This window comes from Schistocerca cancellata, chromosome 2, assembly GCF_023864275.1.
Source record: "Schistocerca cancellata isolate TAMUIC-IGC-003103 chromosome 2, iqSchCanc2.1, whole genome shotgun sequence".
NCBI lineage: Eukaryota > Metazoa > Arthropoda > Insecta > Orthoptera > Acrididae > Schistocerca > Schistocerca cancellata.
In genome coordinates this window covers 891,819,509-891,834,831 of record NC_064627.1, presented here as the reverse complement: position 1 = coordinate 891,834,831, position 15,323 = coordinate 891,819,509, and the positions used below count along the sequence as shown (strand labels likewise).

General features: G+C 41.5%; 1 protein-coding gene across 1 annotated transcript in view; it reads right to left on the bottom strand.

The window, feature by feature from the left end:
* The window catches only part of LOC126162835 (structural maintenance of chromosomes protein 4-like), a 320,394-nt gene that overhangs the window by 280,480 nt on the left and 24,591 nt on the right, over positions 1 to 15,323 (bottom strand). The gene's annotated exons all lie outside the window — the stretch shown is intronic.

Below are 15,323 nucleotides of genomic sequence, written 5' to 3'. Positions count from 1 at the left end.
GTTGAAGGTCAAAGCTATGCATTCAGCTTTGATAATTGAGAGAGTTATGGTGGTTGTTGCCTCCTGCTCCAAGAACTTGCAGACCCTAATGATTTAAACAGAAATCTCGAGGTTGACTTTATGTTCCCCTTTCAAGTTCTTTGTCCCCCTCATACATTTCAAGATTCTTCTAATTGCTGACAGCTAGACATGCCTGGATCACTGCTGAAGCAACTTACAGCTGCAATTACATGGGCAACATTAAGTCTTACGTTTATCTGTGCACAAATGATACTGCCTGTAATTTATCATGGTGGGTCTCTCTTTTACCTGTCATTGAGTGCATACTCAATGAAAGTATTTGACTATCCAGAAGTATCAGTTGATACAGGACTGGAACTATTCATGTCGTATCTACCTAGGATTGACCTAGATAAAGAAGCTGATCCACTCTTGCTTATCCCCTTTTAATATCTGTTGTGATTATGACGTCCAAGCAATTTGACACTTGTACCTCATTCACTTCAAACTGTCCTCTGCATTTATTTCTGAAGCTTATTTTCTCTTGTGTGTTGTTAATAATTATCAGCAGATTATTTAAACAAATTTTACCAATTAAGATGTTAGTTCTCATGATACTCCAAGGATCTGCTGTTTCTCTTTTCTGAAGCTCCAGCATAATAGTGTGCCACTTCGCTTAATATTCCAGTTTCAATTACCTTATTTAAATATAAAGTGTAATCGTATACCTGATGAAACCCCTTTTTTAGTGACAAAATCAGTTTATGGGACTCTAAATCTGCTCTTCCATATTCCCTTTTAGGACTGTCATAACAATAGCCGCATATTTAGATCATATTGAGCAACTAAATCAAACACTGAATGAATTATTGTGAATTATGGGGGCACATGTCTCATCCCCAGAATGTAAATTTTTGTTAATGTACTGCCAGTGCAGTGTGTTTACAAATACTGAGTACGCCGATGCATTATAATTCGAGAGTACCTTCACTAAAATGTGCGAGACTTGTGCATACCCAGCAATCATAATCATCAGATTGTGCAAATGAACAGTGTGTGTAGAAGAAATTATTCAGTTGGTAGGGCATAGTCCAACAAGCACGCACAGAATTTCTACACATTATCAATGTTCCACATACAATAACACGGCAGACATTGTGTACACACAGCCTCTAGCCTAACCATTTACAGAGAATCTTCAAGAAAGAGATGAAGGTATATGACTGGAATTTTGTTGACGAGTAATTGCAAATCGCAAAGTAGTTCCATAATACTGTCTACTGATGAAGCCATTTCCACTTTGTGTACCAGTAATACTTGTAACTTATATCAGTGATCCAGTGAGAATCCACATGGAGAGATTCTCAAGAACCTTTCTCTGTGAATGTGTTGTGTGGTATGATAAGAAATCAGTTATTTGGGGCTGTTGTGTTACCATACCATCTTACAGGTCTTATTATCTAGATTTTCTTGAACACGAGCTTCCAGCATTGATGGAAGAGGTTCCTTCAGCTACAAGAATGGGTATGTTCTTCCAGCAGGCTGAGGATCCCTGCACATTCTAGTAGTTCAGTGATATACCGTCTACATCTAAATTATTACATGTGGAAACGCATTTAAAGAGGTACAGGTAGACCCCGTAATACGTAGATCCGATATCCATGTTTCTGCAGATACACAATTTCAGTTTTAAGTCCAATGCTGCAATTTGTTAACAGTACATGGAAGCAGTAATGCAACAGTGCCCCTCAATGCGCATCTTCTGTTGCGTCTGTTGACACGTGAATCATCAGTTCAGGTGAGAGCACTTGAAGGGTCTGCACTTTAAATGTCATGTAAAAGGAAAGAAAGTGTCCCTGTCGCAGGATAGGAGCTTCCAAGGAGGTCGTATACAGTAGAAACAAAGTTAGAAGTTCTGAATCACTAGACATTCAGCACGCTATGGTACTTGTTACTGAATCCACAGCGAGAATTATTCATGACAATGCAGAACCAATTTGAAAAGTATTTAATCTTCAACTAACTTAAGCATGAATGCAGTGACCAAATCTCACTCTGAGGCAATGGAAAGAATAGAAAAAATGTTAAGTCAACTCATTTTGAGCCCCAAAACCAACAGCACAGGCCTTTCTCTGGAGCTGCTATTCAAGCTAAAATCAAGACATTGCATGCATATTTAATGAAAAAAGGAGCAATCCAACATCTTTCTTGTTGTTTGTGTTGGTTTGATCACTTCAAGTATCGTTTTGGCTTTCATTAGATTAAAATAACAGAAGAGGCAGCTGCAGAAGATGAAGTTGGAGCCCAAGAATTTAAAAAGATTTGTGAAGGAACTGTGACAGAAAAAGACTACTGGAATGCTGCTACGCATGTTTTCAACCTTTATGAAACAGGCTTATTTCTAAAACAAATGCCTAGTTGTACCTTGATTTCTATTGGAGAAAAAACTGTGATAGGATTTATGGCTGCCAGTGATCGATGCACCCGTTTCGAAGGAAATCTTTCAGAGGATTGCAAATTAAAACCCCTTATGATCTAGTACTCTGAAGGGTTGCTGGGAGAGCATTATGGGAGTTCACTGGAGGTGGAATATAAAGGTTGGATGTTTTCTGTTATTTTCAGTAATTTTTTTAATGAATTATACAGAGAATTGAAGGCCTTCTCTGAGAACGGAAAAAATCCGTTTCAAGATTCTCATCCTCCTTGAAAATGTTCCCAACCACCAACTTTCTATTACTGGTTCAAATAAAAGCACTTAATTTCTGTTTCTGGCACAAACACTACATCTACCCTATGATCAATAAACCGGGAGTTATTTCTACATTCATTCAAGGAATGCTATCTGCTTAAAATGTTCTCCAGTCTCATAGAAGAATGTAATTCAAGTGGTGAACTTATCATCAAGATTTTCTGGGGATCGTTGAATATTAAAAAGGCAACTGATGTTATCAGACATGCATGGTCTGACATCACTCCAAAATGTCTGAATGAAGTGTGGAGGAAACGGAGACCCGATGCTGTAGATAAAGTGATCGCTGATGTCACCATTGCAACGACAGAGAGACTGTGGACATGGCATGGCAAATTGGATTAAAGAAGGTAATACGTGTGACTTTATGAACTCTCTTTGCAAGTATCTGAGTAACGAAGATTTGATAGTTTTCTCTGAGAATAGCAATAAACAAGAAACTGAAGACAAGGTAGTTCAGCCTGTTAGAAAGCTGACAACAAAGAAAATGGCTGAGTCCTTCAAAATAAAACTGGAGTGAAAACTTTCGGAACGTGATCCTGAGGAATAAGGAGTGCAATAGTAATGAGCGAAGTCTAACATTCCCTTAAATGTTACAGAGTTGTATCATCAACTGTCAAAGAAAACTTACACAGCTGAATATTAAAGATTTCTTTGGAAAACAGTTTTACGCTTAAAATGAATGTTAAGTGCCTAGCGAGAACTTCTTAGCTACAAAGGATTTGCATGTAGGGAAATACGTTGTGGAAACTAAACCAACTGTAGCACCATCAAATTCTTCTGATGTAGATCATCAGACACTATATAGTATGTAGACTTTATGACAATGGTTTTACTGTATTATTTTGTGTTTTAATGTTAAATTTTGCACTAAAAGAATTTCAGGAAGATAATGGTTCCGCTAAGAAACTCTGCTATTTTAAACCTAATATGTGAGTAGTAAACGAGAACTTAACCCCGTATTTTATGTATAAAGTGACACTAAGTTACATTATGTATAAAGTGACACTATTTACATGAATTTGGGCGACTGCAGGGAACATGGTTATCACATATAACGAGATTTACCTGGATTATTCTACTGATGTGCAATTCCTCAGTTAGACTGTAACTGTTTTTTGTGAACCAATTCTTCCTCAGTGGAATGTCTTCATAGAACTGCTTTAGTTTTCTTAAGATCCTTTTAAAGTAGCCCTGTTCTGCAGATTGCTAGATCAACTGATAAGGTAAGTCTGGGAGAGTTTGACCACTTTTTTTCCTCCAGCATAAAATTGTTGTTTCTAACTTCTGGCAGCATGTTCATATATAGTTATGTAAACCTAAGTACAATATATTATTAAGATGCTGACACTTAAAAGACGAGAGATATGATAAAATGAAAATATACATGAATGGTCTATCTCATTTAGCATCTTGGAAGTTTTAGGTTTAGTAGGAGTAGAGTCCAAAGTTGTGTGAGTGAATGAATTTGACTTGTGCAGATAACTCTGCTATTTTGATGTGCTTTGATTCACTAGGTCTTTTGATGAACTTTGAAGTGGTTTGTTGGCCTGTGTGTGAGATTCAGTTCTTCCATTTGTTGGCACACATGCATGTTCCAACAAATAAGCATGGTCTTGGACTACAGCCATTGTTGCATTTGCCTGAAGCCACTTGTACCATTTTCACCACTGGCTGATGTAGCCCAGACTGAGTTGAGCAGTTTTCAAAGCTGAAGATGATTAATTTTCCTGGCTGGATTATTTCTCATTAAAGTGCTGCAACCATTGTAAAAATCACTTTTAATTTACTTGAAAAATGAGTGGCCCAGGGGCTGCAACCAGTGGGATGTATGTGGAGGTACACTCATTAAAATAATCCCTTGTTCCTCTGCAAACTAACGTTTTCAAACAGGTGGGTGAGGTGTGTGTGTATGAATACTTGTCCAGCAGGTTTCCTGAGTGTAAAATAGGTTTCCAACCAATACCATTAGAAATGATGAAAAAATGTTATTCAGTCTTTTTTCAAAATATAAATTAAACCTCCATTTCACCTAAGCTAAATTTAATCGTGGTCCATCTCTCCCAACCGACAGTGATTCATCTCTCCCAACTGTCCACAAGAAGTGTGGACCACAGCAACTTCCATTTGCAGGTATCGAGCTCATTGGCCATTTTACATTACTTTCATGCCCAAAAATTAGTCAAGCTCCCAGTAAAGAAACTGCATCAGTATTGTGCGAACTAACAGTTAGAATTAAAATTATGAACTTACACAATAACATTAATTTTTTGGCTTATCAGAACAGAGAATGTGATTTTTCTCCAGAACTAACACAAAATAACAGCAACTCTTTTGTATCCTGTTCGTTCACACATGCAGCAGTAACTACTCACTGGCAGCACATTTGTAAAATATGCCTCTGGTCCATCTCACCCAGTGGTCAAACTCTCCTCGATTTACCTTCTCATCAGGCTTGTTCTAGCAGTACATCATTTCATCTCTTATGTCATTTTGTATAAAATACATTTAAAACTGTAGAAGATACGTTTTCATGTCAAACAATGAGAAATTGTTGTTCTTCTTCTGTCCAGTTTTTCTATCAATGGTAATGAATTTATACTGAAAGGCCCCATAATACAAATGATTTGCAGCTGAATCTTATAACAGGGACAAGTGTTTTCCTTGCTTCAAATGTTGTTGTTGTTGTTTTCAGTTCTGAGACTGGTTTGATGCAGCTCTCCATGCTACTCTATCCTACGCAAGCTACTTCATCTCCTAGTACTTACTGCAACCTACATCGTTCTGAATCTGCTTAGTGTATTCATCTCTCGGTCCTCCTCTACGATTTTTACCCTCCATGCTGCCCTCCAATGCTAAATTTGTGATCCCTTGATGCCTCAGAACATGTCCTACCAACCGGTCCCTTCTTCTTGTCAAGTTGTGCCACAAACTCCTCTTCTCCCAATTCTATTCAATACCTCCTAATTTTCAGCATTCTTCTGTAGCATCACATTTCGAAAGCTTCTATTCTCTTCTTGTCCAAACTATTTATCGTCCATGTTTCACTTCCATACATGCCTACACTCCAAACAAATACTTTCAAAAATGACTTCCTGACACTTAAATCTATACTCGATGTTAACAAATTTCTCTTCTTCAGAAACGCTTTCCTTGACATTGCCAGTCTACATTTTATATCCTCTCTACTTCGACCATCATCAGTTATTTTGCTCCCCAAATAGCAGAACTCCTTTACTACTTTACGTGTCTCATTTCCTAATCTAATTCCCTCAGCTTCACCCGACTTAATTCGACTACATTCCATTATCCTCGTTTTGCTTTTGTTGATGTTCACCTTATATCCTCCTTTCAAGACACTGTCCATTCCGTTCAACTGCTCTTCCAAGTCCTTTGCTGTCTCTCACAGAATTACAATGTCATCGGTGAACCACAAGGTTTTTATTTCTTCTCCATGGATTTTAATACCTACTCCGAATTTTTCTTTCATTTCCTTTACTGCTTGCTCAATATACAGATTGAATAACATCGGGGACAGGCTACAACCCTGTCTCACTCCCTTCTCAACAGCTGCTTCCCTTTCATGTCCCCCGACTCTTATAACTGCCATCTGGTTTCTGTACAAATTGTAAATAGCCTTTCGCTCCCTGTATTTTACCCCTGCCACCTTCAGAGTATTCCAGTCAGCATTGTCAAAAGCTTTCTCTAAATCTACAAATGCTAGAAATGTAGGTTTGCCTTTCCTTAATCTATTTTCTAAGATAAGTCGTAAGGTCAGTATTGCCTCACATGTGCCAACATTTCTGCGGAATCCAAACTGATCTTCACCGAGGTCGGCTTCTACCAGTTTTTCCATTCGTCTGTAAAGTATTCTCGTTAGTATTTTGCAGCTGTGACTTATTAAACTGATAGTTCGGTAATTATCACATCTGTCAACGCCTGCTTTCTTTGGGATTGGAATTATTATATTCTTCTTGAAGTCTGAGGGTATTTCGCCTGTCTCATAGATCTTGCTCACCAGATGGTAGAGCTTTGTCAGGACCGGCTCTCCCAAGGCCGTCAGTAGTTCCAATGGAATGTTGTCTACTCCCGGGGCCTTGTTTCGACTCAGGTCTTTCAGTGCTCAGTCAAACTCTTCACGCAGTATCGTATCTCCCATTTCATCTTCATCTACATCCTCTTCCATTTCCATAATATTGTCCTCAAGTACATCGCCCTTGTATAGACCCTCTATATACTCCTTCCACCTTTCTGCTTTCCCTTCTTTGCTTAGAACTGGGTTTCCATCTGAGCTCTTAATATTCTACAAGTGGCTCTCTTTTCTCCAAAGGTCTCTTTAATTTTCCTGTAGGCAGTATCTATCTTACCCCTAGTGAGATAAGCCTCTACATCCTTACGTTTGTCCTCTAGCCATCCCCGCTTAGCCATTTTGCACTTCCTGTCGATCTCATTTTTGAGACGTTTGTATTCCCTTTTGCCTGCTTCATTTACTGCGTTTTTATATTTTCTCCTTTCATCAATTAAATTCAATATTTCTACTGTTACCCAAGGATTTCTATTAGCCCTCGTCTTTTTACCTACTTGATCCTCTGCTGCCTTCACTACTTCATCCCTCAGAGCTACCTATTCTTCTTCTACTGTATTTCTTTCTCCCATTCCTGTCAATTGTTCCCTTATGCTCTCCCTGAAACTCTGTACAACCTCTGGTTTAGTCAGTTTATCCAGGTCCCATCTCCTTCAATACCCACCTTTTTGCAGTTTCTTCAGTTTTAATCTACAGTTCATAACCAATAGATTGTGGTCAGAGTCCACATCTGCCCCTGGAAATGTCTTACAATTTAAAACCTGGTTCCTAAATCTCTGTCTTACCATTATATAATCTATCTGACACCTTCTAGTATCTCCAGGATTCTTCCATGTATACAACCTTCTTTTATGATTCTTGAACCAAGTGTTAGCTATGATTAAGTTATGCTCTGTGCAAAATTCTACCAGACGGCTTCCTCTTTCATTTCTCTCCCCCAATCAATATTCACCCACTATGTTTCCTTCTCTCCCTTTTCCTACTCTCAAATTCCAGTCACCCATGACTATTAAATTTTTGTCTCCCTTCACTAGCTGAATAATGTCTTTTATCTCATCATACATTTCATCGATTTCTTCATCATCTGCAGAGCTAGTTGGCAGATAAAATTTTACTACTGTAGTAGGCATGGGCTTTGTGTCTATCTTGGCCACAATAATGTGTTCACTATGCTGTTGGTAGTAGCTTACCCACACTCCTATTTTTTTATTCATTATTAAACCTACTCCTGCATTACCCCTATTTGATTCTGTATTTATAACCCTGTATTCACCTGGCCAGAAGTCTTGTTCCTCTTGCCACCGAACTTCACCATTTCCCACTATATCTAACTTCAACCTATCCATTTCCCTTTTTAAATTTTCTAACCTACCTGCCCGATTAAGGGATCTGGCATTCCACGCTCCGATCAGTAGAATGCCAGTTTTCTTTCTCCTGATAACGACGTCCTCTTGAGTAGTCCCCACCCGGAGATCCGAATGGGGGACTATTTTACATCCGGAATATTTTACCCAAGAGGACGCCATCATCATTTAACCATACAGTAAAGCTGCATGCCCTCAAGAAAAATTACGGCTGTAGTTTCCCCTTGCTTTCAGCCGTTTGCAGTACCAGCACAACAAGGCCGTTTTGGTTAGTGTTGCGAGGCCATATCAGTCAATCATCCAGACTGTTGCCCCTGCAACTACTGAAAAGGCTGCTGTCCCTCTTCAGGAACCACACGTTTGTCTGGCCTCTCAACAGATACCCCTCCGTTGTGATTGCACTTACGGTACGGCCATCTGTATCGCTGAGGCACGCAAGCCTCCCCACCAACGGCAAGGTCCATGGTTCATGGGGGTAGGTTGCTTCAAATACAATGATTATTTTTAATATCATTTAAACAATCTACAATTACACATATATCTATTTTCTTCAAACCACTGTGAGGTGCATGGCAGAGGGGTATATCCCAATGTACCAGTTCCATTTAAATATGGAGCGTGCGAAGAAAGACTGTTTGATTGCCTTTGTGCTTGGAGTAATTATTCTGATCTTGCAACACTCTTAAATCAATAACAACAATATATTTAGCATTTAAATAATAATCAAGCACAGCTCATGAAAGGTCAACTACAGCAATATTAAGTATCAAAAAGGGTCATCTGCCACTATGTTATGAAAATACATATTTTAGAGGTTATATTCTAAACAAAAATTCAATTCAGATGTTGCCCTACCATCCCTGAGTTGCAGACAACATGCTATATTAATATAAACTTGCGACTGATTTCTGTTGGCAGCCACAGGGCACACACAATGTAAACACAAAAAGGGAAATACATAATTATGTAATCTAATCAGCAACCAACTCTGATATCAACACATTCCTAACCTACATACAATTTTTATGTATATATTTCAGCAACAATAAAAGAAAAGATCCACTGTAGTTGCCATAACTGTGTTTGGGGATTAAACAAAACAAGAGAAAAGGTGAAACTTCCTGGGAGATTAAAACTGTGTGCCAGACCGAGACTCAAACTCAGGACCTTTGCCTTTCGCGGACAAGTGCTCTACCAACTGAGCTACCCATGCATGACTCACAACCCATCCTCATAGCTTCAATTCTGCCAGTACCTCACCTCCTATAGTTTTAATCTGCCAGGAAGTTTCATATCACCGCACACACTGCTGCAGAGTGAAAATCTCTTTCTGAAGAAAAAACGGTGTTCTTAAAAGAATACAAGCATTCTAATTATTGTGCATGTCTTGGGCCCACAACTTCTTGTTTTACTGTAGATTCAAAGAAAGTAATCATGTGCGCTTAAATCAACAGACTGGGTAGGCAGTCACACTTGACACGTTTTCTGTTTAAATTCCTTGTATATATTTGATATACATACCATGTAGTCAAAACCAATTTACGTAAGTAGTACATCGGATGAGTAAAACTTTTGTGTTTGGTTTTGATTTTGTTTTGCTTTAGGGCACAAAAACAACTGCGGTCATACGCACCCAAGTCAAAACTATAGAACATGAAGACAGAGGAGTTAAAAAAACAGTCCCAATTGACATAATACAAGACAGCTAAAAACAGGTACGTGGAAAAAGGGCTAAAAAAAACCATACAGAAACGGAGGTCCAAAACTAAAAATTAAACGTCCTTCGTCGTATTGCTTTGGTGGATAAAAAGTAAGACGCGGTTGACAGCCCACGCGTCATTTGCTAAAACGGCCGGTACGTCAGAAGGCAAACCCAAATGGGAACGTAAAAGGTTACACAAAGAACATTCCATCAGGAAGTGAAAGATAGTTAAAACTTGAGTGCAATGTGTACAAAGTTGTGGGGTAGCGCCACTTAAATGACGACAGCTAAAAAGGCAGTGCCCAATACACAGTCAAGTTAAAATAATCTCCTCCCAGTGGGAGGGCTGAGAGGAGGTCATCCGAGCCGCTGGGAGAGGCTTAATAAGCCGGAGTTTATACACATAAAGGGAGGACCATTGGCAATGCCAAAGGCACACCACCTCCTGTCAGATGGCAACACAGAGATCATCAGAGGGAATATAGGTACTCACAGGCAGAGGTACGAGGACTGCAGCTTTGGCAGCAGCATCAGCAGCCTCATTTCCTGGCAGACCAACATGACCAGGAACCCACAGAAACATCACACTGGCTCCACCAAGAGTGAGCAGATGACAGTTTTCCTTGACCTGGTGCACTAAGGGATGGGCGGTGTACAGTGCACAAAAGACTTTGAAGGGCACTGAGCGAGTCTGTGCAGAGGACACAACTGAAAAGACTATGTCACTGGATGTACTCTGTGGCCTGATACAAGGCGAAGAGCTTGGCTGTAAATACTGAGGAGTGTGCTGGAAGCCAATATTGAAAGACACAGGTGCCAATGACGAAGGCCATCAGTGTATACAAAGGTACTATCACGAAGTTCCATGCGAAGGTCGTGAAACTGAAGGCAATAGACCGAAGCTGGAATAGAGTCCTTAGAAAGCACATGAAGGCCAAGGTTAACATGGGCCGCTTCATGAAGCAAAGGTGGTCAAGGGTTCACACCCACCAGGAAAGTTGCAGGTAGTGTGAAGTTTAGCCGCCGTAGCAAGTGCCGAAAGTGAACTCCAGGAGGTAACAGAAAAGAAGAATGAGCACATACTGACGATCAAAGGAATCATCAAAGAAGGAGGCATAGGATGGGTGCCCATGCATAGCAGACAAATGGCATGCACACCTGCTAAGGAGAAAGTCACGGTGGTAGGACAGGGGTAGTTCAGCAGCTTCAGCCTACAGGTTCTCAACTGGGCTAGTGCAGAAAGCACCATTAGCCAAACGGATGTCACAATGGTGGATAGTGTTGAGACGGCGTAAGAGGAATGGGCATTCAGTCGCATAAACGAAGCACCCATAGTAGAGTTTTGAACGGACAAGGGACTGGTACACACGGAGGAGTCTGGTCCGATTGGCACCCCAGGAAGTACCATTGAGGAACCACGTAAAACGGGCTGCCAGGTAAGACACATGGGAGCACCAAGAGAGTTTCCTATCGAGCATGAGCACCAGGAATTTTGTAGTTTCAACGAACGGAAGGGCAACAGGCCCAAAATATAAAGATGGTGGGAGAAATCACTTGGCTTGTCAGAAATTCATATAGACAGTTTTGTCAGTGGAAAAGCGAAAGAAATTTTCGATGCTCTAGGAGTAAAGATGATCAGGACACCACTGAAGAGGCCGCTCAGTAAGATAGGTCCGTGGAGAACTGCAATAGATGGCAAAATTGTCAACAAAGAGGGAGCCAGAGATGCCCAGTGGGCAACAGGCCATGATAGAGTTAATGGCAATAGCAAAGAGGGTAACACTCAAGATGGAACCCTGAGGCACACTGTTTTCCTGGATAAAGGAGTCCGACAAGGCAGAACCCACACGCATCTTGTAAAAATGCCTGAAGGAAACAGGACAGGCGGCCATGGAAGCCCCATGTGTAAAGAGTATGGAGGATACCTGTTCTCCAGCAGGTGTCTTAGGTCTTCTCCAAATTGAAAAACACGGTGATAGTCTGGGATTTCTGCAGAAAACCATTCATGACTTGGGTAGACAAAGTAATGTGATGGTCAACTGTAGAACGCCGTGCTCAAAATCCACACACTGTATTTGTCGATAAATTGCGAGACTCGAGACACCATACCAGCCAGGCATGAATGATATGTTCCATCACCCTGGAAATGCAGCTGGTAAAAGGAGATGGGGCGGTAGCTAGAAGGAAGTTTTTTGTCCTTACCGGGCTTAGATATGGGTATGTGTCAGTGGCTTCATGCCAGCGTCCAGGAAATGTGCACTCTGCCCAGATGCGGTTGTATGTGTTAAGCAGAAAGTGCTTGCCTGCAAGAGAAAGATGCAAAATCTGAATGTGGATGGCATCCAACCCTAGGGCAGAGGATTGGGATGAACTGAGAGCCTGATCGAGCTCCTGCATAGTAAAGGCAGCATTGTAGCACTCACAATTTGGAGAAGAGAAGGGTATCGCCCGAGCCTCCTCCACTCGTTTCAGATGGAGGAAAGCAGGGTGATAGTGGGAAGAGCTTGAAACTTCTGCAAAATGGTGGCCCAAGGTTTTGAAGATAGCAATAGGGTCCATGATAACATCGTCTGCTACTGTGAGGCTGGAAATGAGGGAATGGATCTTAGTCCCAGCGAGCTGTCGGACGTTGGCCCATACGACAGAGGAACTGTTAAAACAACTATTGAATGAAATCCAGCTAGCTCATTCACTATCCCGAAGAATGTGATGACACTTTGCACGCATCTATTTATAATGAATGCAGTCTGTCATCGTAGGTTGATGGTTAAGAACACGGAGAGCACATCTGCGCACGAATTGCATCACAGCATGTCTCAGTCCACCAAGGGACTGGGACACAACTTGGTAAAGAGGAAGTACAAGGAATGGAATGTTCTGCAGCATTAAGGATAATGTTGGTGAGATAGTCCATCTGGTCATCACAACTGGGGAAATCTTGTTCTTCGAAGATCACAACGGCAGGAGTAAAGCTGCCAGTCAGCCTTAGTAAGCTGCCATTTGGGCATGCACGCAGATGAGATAGGAGTCAGCAAATAGATAGTACACAGGAAATGGTCACTTGAGTAGGTATCAGAAAGAACGGACCACTCAAGACAATGGGCAAGCTGGGCAGTGCAAAAGGATAGGTCCTAATGGGAATAGGTGTGCGATGAGTCGGAAAAGAAAGTGGGTGCTCCAGTGTCAAGGCAGAAGAGGTTAAGTTGGTTAAGAAGATCAGCCAAGAGGGCATCTTTCTGACAGGTCCTGGGAGAACCCCAAAGGGGATGATGCGCACTGAAGTCAACGAGTAGCAAAAATGGGGGAGGTATGTGCCCAATAAGCTGAAGGGAGTCTGCCCCAGTGACATCAAAGGACGGAGGTACACAGTGATACAGAGAGGAAAAAAGTCAGGCAGGGAAGCACAAGTCGAACTGCCACAACTTGAAGATGGATAGTCAGGGAGATGGGTTGACTATAAACGTCATCCCATATGAGCAGCTCGATGTCCGCATGAGATGGAATGCCGACCTCAGTGGGAAGTTCAAAACAAATCGGTAAGTAATGTGAAAGCTTGAAATGGTCGTGAGGGCACAATTTCGTTTCCTAAAGGAAGAGTACAAGGGGATGCTGCGATGCTAAAAGCAGCCGTAAATCCTCTTTGTGGGACCAAAGGCTCTGAATGTTCCATTGGAGGACAGTCATGAGGAGGAAGAGATGTAGGGGTGTCAACTCGGCAGTGTAGAGTCACTACTACAGGGCACAGAAGCAGGACAACCCTACTCCACGGAAGCATCGGCTCGTTTGTGTGGTTGGCCTGTGGAGTCCAACACCGAAAAACAGTTGGTAGTGCGCACTGGCGATACAGAGGCCAGCTAGGCTAAGGTACCACATGGTGATACCATTGAACAGGATCTTCGAGTTGGCAAAGGAAAAGACTGTTTGCCTTTGGTGGACTTCCTCGAGTCTTTCCGGTTAGAGGAAGACTCGGATGTTGTTTGCCTGGAGGGACGGACGAAGTCTTCACGGGAGTACTACTTCTGTCCTTTCCTGCCTACTCGTGGTGTAGCTGGTAGCTTTGCCCCTTGAGGCGAGAGTTTGACAGTTTGTTGCACAGCGGGAGGGGGGATGGTGGTGATACCTTGACACTGAGCGATTTCACAACCTCAGAGCTGAATTTGGGGTCACATGATTGTGTAACCATGTCCTTCATGGAGCGAGGGGTAACAAGAACAGAACTATAGGTGCCAGACGGGAGAACACAGGGTTTGCAACTAGCCAGTAACTGGCAAACTACTGGGTAAGTCACTTTCTCCTTTAGCCAAAGCTCTTCGACAGACCGCTCATCAAGATACACGGGACAATACCAAGAGGCGACAGCATAGCCACCATTGCAATTGTACAACGGGGAGAAGGAGGCGGACAATCGCACCTCATGTGCATCCCTACCACAGGTTACACATTTGGCTGGGTGTCGACAAGATGTTCTTGTGTGGTAGAAACAATAACACTGGTAGCAGTGCACTGGGTTCGGAATGTAAGGCCGGACTGTGACAATTTCATACATCTACATCTACATGGATACTCTGCAAATCACATTTAAGTGCCGGGCAGAGGTTTCATCAAACCATCTTCACAATTCTTTATTATTCCAATCTCGTATAGCGTGCGGGAAGAATGAACACCTACATCTTTCTGTACAAGCTCTGATTTCCCTTATTGTATCTTGGTGATCATTCCTCCCTATGGAAGTTGGTGTCAACAAAATATTGTCGCATTCACAGGAGAAAGTTGGCGATTGGAATTTCGTGAGAAGATTCCGTCGCAATGAAAAACGCCTTTCTTTTAATGCTGTCCATCCCAAATACTGTATCATTTCTGTGACACTCTCTCCCATATTTCGCGATAATACAAAACATGCTGAACTTTTTCGATGTACTCAGTCAGTCCTATCTAGTAAGGATCCCACACCGCTCAACAGTATTCTAAAAGTGGACAGACAAACGTAGTGTAGGCAGTCTCCTTAGTAGGTCTGCTACATTTTCTAAGTGTCCTGCCAATAAAACACAGTCTTTGGTTAGCCTTCCCCACAACATTTTATGTGTGTTCCTTCCAATTTAAATTGTTCATAATTGTAATAACTAGGTATTTAGTTGAATTTACAGCTTTTAGATTAGACTGATTTATCATGTAACCGAATTTTAATGCGTGCCTTTCAGCACTCGTGGGGATGACCTCACACTTTTCGTTATTTAACATTAACTGCCACTTCTCGCACCATTCCAATATTTCTTCTAAATCGTTTTGCAGTTTGTTTTGATCTTTTGATGACTATTAGTCGATAAACAACAGCGTCATCTGCAAACAACTGAAGACGGCTGCTCAGATTGTCTCCCAATTCATTTATATAGACAAGGAACAGCAAAGGGCCTATAACTACCTTGA